The 7,357-nt window shown below is 46.4% G+C and overlaps 1 protein-coding gene across 2 annotated transcripts in view; it reads right to left on the reverse strand.

Annotated features, from left to right (window-relative positions):
- Lhfpl2 (LHFPL tetraspan subfamily member 2) overlaps window positions 1-1,591 on the reverse strand; it is an 89,453-nt gene extending 87,862 nt beyond the window's left edge. For both annotated transcript variants that reach the window (XM_032899019.1, XM_032899020.1), the window contains exon 1: window positions 1,300-1,591. The gene's annotated coding sequence lies outside the window, so the exon portion shown is untranslated. The remainder of the gene's footprint in view (window positions 1-1,299) is intronic.
- Between the last annotated feature and the right edge of the window lie 5,766 nt (window positions 1,592-7,357).

The raw sequence follows: 7,357 nt of genomic DNA on the forward strand, positions 1-7,357 counted from the left end.
CAACACTCAGGGTGTGGTACTGTGAACCACCACAGTACTCAAATATACCCGGAAGACCTAAAGTGTGGAGGTGAATCCCAAAAGAGTACCTAAGGCAGCACAAGAGCAGTGTTCCTACACTCCAGTAGATCTCCTTTCTCCCTGACAAAGAAGGGCTCATTACATTCCCAGCGGGGATGTTCTTTAAGGTTCTGTTTACATGAGTCAACTGAAGGGATAATTATCCAAGTCTACTTTACTGGGCTTTGTTGGTAAAACAAATGCTTGGAGAGTTTTCTCCTCGGTTTGAGGGCAGCTCAGCATAACAAACACAGAGAGCGGTGCCCCAGTTCTGTGTCCAAATCATAAACCGTGGCTCAGAGATCAGCCTGAGAGTTTATTAGAGAAAAGAGAATGGTGGGGGGGAGTCGCTGGAGTGCCCCGTCTACAACAACCTCACACTTGTGTTGGTGAGAAGTGTTCAAAAACAAAAGAAGTGGGTCAGTCACTGGAGGGATGCTGATCAAAGGGTCAAGTTTCAGGGACCTGTCTACGAAAGCCAGCAGGTGGCACACTGCCAAGGCCAGGCTGCGCTCACTCAAGTGAAATGCTGGGAACTCGAATCTCCACGGGGCCTGCCCTGCCACTCAGACACAGTGCTGTATAACTCAATTTCGAGACCTTGTGGACTCCGGGTCAAATCTGAAAATCATGAACACTTCCTTTCACTCTCAAGGACTGGAAACCTTCTGGATCAAACACGGTAATGTCAGCGTGGAGAATGTCCACCATTCAGTATCTGGGTATCCCAGAACAGCCCACCCCTGTGCCAGCAACAAGGGAGATTCAACTGTGGTTTACGCATCAGGCTTGGGCATCACACTGCGGTTGTTGTCATTTACACACAGGTGGGATCGTGTGCACGCACGTGGCCACCATCCCTTTCCTGATATTTAGTTATAAATTCCGGAGAATGAAATAATTCTAACTCACTTCTCTCTGTCTCCCACATACAATACAGCACACGGGGCCAGAGCATTAAATTTAAACATTTAAAGATATTTAAATTTGTGAACAAGAAACATGAATTAAAAAACGGACTACTACGGGAAGAATCCCTACAGACTTTCCACAGAAGAGCTGGCTTAGGGCAGGAGAAATGGATTGTGAGGAGTGGAGAAAATGAGGAGGTCGTCATAGGATGAAGAGAAAGGAAAGGCATAGACATGAACCAGCAGGCAGCAGGGGATGCAGGCAAGGGTTAAATTGCATAATTAAGAACAACCTTAAAATGAGTATTTCCAAAATGCCAGTGCCTACCTTAACCAACCTCCGTGAACTCCATCCTTTAACAGTTTTTTAGTTTGGGTCAGGGCAGTGAGTGACTGGGACCAGTGTGCACAGTAATTTTGAGAGCCTTTGTCTAGGGATACTGACGAGATAGTCTTGCCTCGTTGACTGTAAATATACAACCTTTCGCAGTGCAGACTGCTGTGATTACTGTCCACCGTGAGCAACGCATACAGCTCTCCGGACACTCCAACTACCTGTTCCGAACAGGTGCTTTCCACCGCACAGACACAAGCTGCGACAGGCTGGCAGGTGACTGCTACACACCTGGAGAACAGGCCACGGCAGACGGGTAGCCGCAGTGAGTAACACAGACTGGGAGAGCTCTGCTTACCATTTCCCAGCAGTCTGCATTCCAAACCTAGGCATAAACTTCAAGTAATAACAGACCGATGTTTCCCAAAACAGATGCCAAGATTAAAAGTGGAAATAAAGAATATTCACCCATTAAAAAGATATCCAGAAGCAAGGTACTTACGGACACACACACACACACACACACACACACACACACACACACACACAGAGCCCGAGGCTTAGATTCCACAAGTAGAGATGGTACTTCCAAGATGGCTGCCGTGTGTAAATCCCTTGGGAGTCCAGGAAAAGCCTACTTAACCTATAAACTGCATTATAGAGACCCTTGTATGTCTCCAACATTTCAGCCCTGCTAATGGCTCATGCACTGTGCAGGCTCCTCCAGAAAGTCTGATCAAGATCTTTCCCCAGAAGCAGCTCACTGGAGGGCATGACCACTGAGACAGACATACCAGCTCACGTTTGGGAAGCTCCTTATCCTTTGTCTTTGAGGGAAAGAAACCAAAGGGGGTTGGAGAGGCAGCCCAGTACTCAGTAAAGCACTTGCTACGCAAACATGAGGACCCGAGTTTGATCCCCAGTGCCCACATAGAATGGCCAGGAGTGGATGCCAGGTGCCTGTAATTCCAAAACGTCTAGCACCTGCTGGCTAGTTAAAACTAATGGCTAATGGCTCCAGGTCCAAGGAGAGAGAGACTCTTTCAAAGATAAAGAAGGCAATGGATGAAGACACTGGGCATCTACCCAGCCACCAACACATAGATCGGAGTAAGAGAAACATGAACAAAGGGGAAAAAAGAAGAAAAGAAACCAATGGAAAGATAGCACCTTAGGTGGGGGTGGGGGTGGGATGGGGGTAGGGTGGGGGTGGGATGGGGGTAGGGTGGGCTCGCTGCACGTGTGCAGGACTAGCTGCAATGGTGAAAAGGGTAGGTGTGTCTGGATTACCAACCTTAACCGACTTAAGATTTCATTAATAGGGTTTGGGGATTTAGCTCAGTGGTAGAGCGCTTGCCTAGCAAGCGCAAGGCCCTGGGTTTGGTCCCCAGCTCCGAAAAAAAAAAAAATTCATTATTGTCCATATGCACACACATATCCATCTGCCCATTAGGCTTGTTCATTTTCAGTCTAAAAGTATCAACTGGGGACATACATATTCCCTGCCAGGCTCAAAGGCATCAAGAGGAGACGTTTTGTTCTCCCCATGAAATGGCTTCTCTCAGTGCTCAGACCAATCATCTTCTATACCCTGTGGTCTCCTCCCTGCCCTCTCTGAGGACCTTGTGAGTACAGAGATGTGGTGGTTGCTCCGGCAGGACACTGTCCAGAGGTCAGTGCTATCTCTTCCAGGTATATTTAGATACTAAGTAGCCTACCCAATCAACAACTTTTTAAAGACGTTGACATGGATAAGCATGTGTGAAATCACACAGTAGTGACTGCACGCTCTAAGAGGAGCAGCTTCTGCACGACCCTCCGGAGGAATCAATCCCTTTGCACACCACTCGCTCTCGAACACTAGGAGTAGGCTTCTATCGCTTTCAGAGGCACAGGGCTCAGGAAATACATAAGATAGGGGATCGGAGTATGGCTCGATGGCAGAGGGCTTGCCTAGCGTGCACGAAGCCCTACGTTTAATAACATAAACAAGGCATGGCACCACACAACTGTAATCCCAGGACTCGGGAGGTAGAGACGGAAGCATCAGAAGTTCAAAGTCATCCTTGCCTACCAAGAGAACAGAAGACTTCCCTGTGACTTGTGAAAGACTGTTAACAAAAAAACCATGCATCGTAACAGAACAAAGGGTCTCTGAACCTTTAAACGGTTCATAAAGCCTACAGCAGTGCTTTTTATCCATAATATTCAGTAAATACACTTTGTTAATAAACCCTAAAATCCGGTCTCAGCCATGCATGGAGCCCTTATAGTGTGAGATTACCTCATTCAGAGGTACACCATGGGCAAGCAAGGCAAAGCTATCACCCTTTTAAAAGACACAATGCAATGACAACTTACTCGGGAGATCTTCTGGAACAACTCTGCCAGTCTAACAGAGAATATCATGCCATAGAGCAGGATCTGTTATTTAAAACTAAAAACAAACAACACGTAACGGAATTGTCACCAGTAAACCACAGTAATTATAGACTTCCATGGAAAAGTGGGTGGGGTTGTGTGTCAAATTAGAAAAAAACGTAGGAAGCAAACTACTATCAAAGCTATACCCAAGGGGCACATATGGAAGTTGCCAGAACTTCCTGGATAGCCCAATTGTTGTGTGACAAAACTTCTCCTGGGAAGATGCAACATACACATCTACCCACGCCAGGTAAGTAACTCATAACAGGCCAAAGTCCAGATACCACCAAAGTCCAACTTGGTGAACTATTGAACCATGAGTTTTATTGGGGTTACACATGGATGATTACTTACAGGAACAGAAATGACTCCAGAAAGATAGTGCATCACCAAGGCTCACCCTAGCCTGGATGACAACTCACAAAGGTAGAAAGCTGGATCATACTGCATAGCCTGCAGGCAGCTCAAAAGGTTGGGGACCGTCCTTTCTAGGTGCCTCAGCTGTTTTCTGCTTCTTCCAGGAAGTGGTTCTGATCTCAGAGTCCTCTGCAGCTTTCCCTCTCAGTGCTTTGAAGCTCAGCTCTTGGTCTCAGAACAACTTTAGTGCATACTGTTTACTCTGTCAGGGAGGGGGGCCTAGTGAATCTGGTCAGTTTCAGGAACATCCTGAGGTTATTTTGAGTTGTCTTCCTGCAGGATGGAATGTTTCCATGTCAGAGGAAACTGTTACAAAACACCAATGTCCTCCCAAATTGTGGTGACAACCTCACCCTTAAGTCCCTCTCCCTTCATTTAATGGAGCTATAGCATGTCCTTCCACCCCTTCTTCAAGATTCCCCCATCTTTGTCTTGAGTCAGGAGCATAGGCTAAAAGTCAACTTCTCCCCCTCAAAAGTTCAGGCTTCCTGGCCCCATCCCTTCCTGAGAGCGAAACAGGAGTCATGAGTAAGGAGTAAAGTGAGCACAGGCAGGGCTGCCCATTATATAGAAATAACAACAGCATCAACCTCACAGGATATGGTCACTGAACGTGTGGGCACAGGTCAAGGATCTGTTCTCACCTCTTCAATGTTTAGCCAAATAACTCTACACGTCCAGTGTTCGCAAACTACCTCAGGACATGAGAACACTTCTCAGTCGTGAAGAAGACCCCTCTTAGTGCCACATGATGAACATCTGGGGACATACCATTTATCCAAGGCTGTGTTCTTCTCTTGTAGAGCTCTGAGTTACTCCAGTCGGCTCAAAACTTAAGAAATACTTCAAGATTACTGGCAGTATAAAACCATCCAGCACTACTTTTAATTGCTTTACGGAGAAATAAAAATAGGCAGAACTTGATTTTTAAAAATGGGTTTTTTATTAAAAGAAAGAACAGGCTCATTACTACAAGGTCTACAAACATGAGCGTCTACCACTGACAGGAGCAGAAACTATCATTAGCAAGTCAAGTCTCTGAGAGGAAACCCTTCCTCACACAGACTAAAAGGGGTGGACAGGTGTGGTACTAGAACTAAAGTCAGAGGCTGAGCTGATGTACAGGTCCAAGAAAGCAAGACAGAAAAGGCATTGATTGACTGCGGTGGTGAGGGTTTAAATTTGCAACTAGCTATGTAACTCAAAACAACAACAATTAACAACAACAACAATTAACCACCACCACCACCACCACCACCACCACTGCTACCATCACTGTCCCCAACACCACCACCACCACCAGTCAACCTCAGTGATGGGGAACAGAAAACACAACAACAGAAATCCCATGTCCCATAGCCAAGCTGGTCAACACCACTGCCAAGGCCCCTCCACCACCCCAGGGGCCCTGCAGAGAGGGTCCTTGGTGGGCACCAGAGTCCGGGTGCAGAGGGAGGGAAGCAGAGCTGTTTCGAAGTGCCAGCCACGGCAGTTTTTTGCCTTTATCTCTCCCACTCCCAGTATCAGAATTCCACTTATAATTCTGAAACTATTCACAGTTCAACACTTTGGAAGCCACTGCCTAGAACTAGTTAATGCAATGAAATCCTAACGTTTGTGGTCAGTTTTACAGTTGGCTGAGGACTGTCTAGGAGAAGGCTGGGGTGGGGGAGGGGTGGGAGGAAGGCCCAGGGATAGGCAAGCCTTGGAATTCCATCCCATTTGCATTTTATATAAAGGAAACTAATACTTATCTCCAGTACAAAGTGTCTGAGATTGCTCGTTTCAGGCTGCCTGTCTTTCCTATTTCTCACAGAAGAAAACATAATATAAATACAATACAAATAACTGAATCCAGGTGACTCCTGGAGAGGGATGGAGCCCTCTGAGGCCCCACACAGTAATTACAGTTTCTGCTCAGACACAGGGAACTGCCCCATGGTTAGCAGTGAAGACTCGCTCACACCAAACCATTCTGTAAGGGAAGGTTGAGCACTGTAATCATACTTTTTGTGCCCTTCCCCCCAAAAAAAAACTTTCACAAAATTCCTGTGTGCTGGAGCTAGAGAGATGGCTCAGTGGTTAAACACACTGGCTGTCTTTCCAGAGGACCAGGGTTTGATTCCCACCACACACACACACACACAACACACACACACACACACACACACACACACACACACACACACACACGGCAACTGTCTGTAACTCCAGTTCCAGGGCTCAGATACCTATCTTTTCTGGCCTCCATAGGCACCAGGGATGTATGGAGTGCATAGACACATATGCAGGTAAAATATTCATATGCATGCAATAACATGACAATAAAAAGAAAACATGTAACATTTAATTAAAATTTTTCTAAAAACTTAAATATTGTATGCTGCTACCAAAAAAAATCAAATGTTTCAAATTTTAATTACAAAATGTCGTTTAATGAGCTGAGAAACTAGAACAATAAAGCACATGAGGTAAAAACAGAAGCAGGGTCATCGTACTCTCGGCTCTCTCCTAACTCCCCACAGTCGGGGAGAGCTGTAGAGACCTACGGAGTGCCAGTCAATGAAACTGTTGGCTCTGTTCAACTCAAGAGAGTGAAGTTTTGCCTTCAAAAGGAGGAGAACCAGTAACAATGAGTCTCCAGATGACAAAGAGGTGAGCAGGGTGCCCTCTACACCAAGATGAGAGGGCCATGCCCTCCTGTTAGAAAAAAGGCCCTAAGTGGTCCCAGGAAGAAAGGCTGGACTAGTCTTTCGCGCTCTTCTAAGCTCTCCCATGACCAACCCATGGCACACTGAGAAGCGGGCTGGCCACAGAGCCCCACCCAGTTGACCGGCCCACATGGTGGCTGAACTCTGAGCTTGGCCTGATCATCTCCATTCTCAAATGTTATTAGCAGGCTCCAAATTCTTGAACGAGGTCTTAGATGCACTCCTCATCCAACAGCAATAACAAAAGGGAGTGACAGGAGGCAACTCTTTCCTATTAGGAAAAGAGTACTTACTAATAACTAAGGAGTAGAGTAAATCCAGTTATAGTCAACAGTAAACATCAACAACCTGCAACTGGATTAGGCCTCTTTCTCTACAAGCTTCTTCAAGGCCAGAGAGCTACATCGACCTCGCTGAAGCCTCTGAACGACCTTTCCTCAGAGACCACTCTGCTCGCATCGGTGTCTGCTCTAGAGCATTTGTTAAGATGGAGCAAGGCC

Source organism: Rattus rattus, chromosome 3, assembly GCF_011064425.1.
Source record: "Rattus rattus isolate New Zealand chromosome 3, Rrattus_CSIRO_v1, whole genome shotgun sequence".
NCBI classification, from domain to species: Eukaryota; Metazoa; Chordata; class Mammalia; order Rodentia; family Muridae; genus Rattus; species Rattus rattus.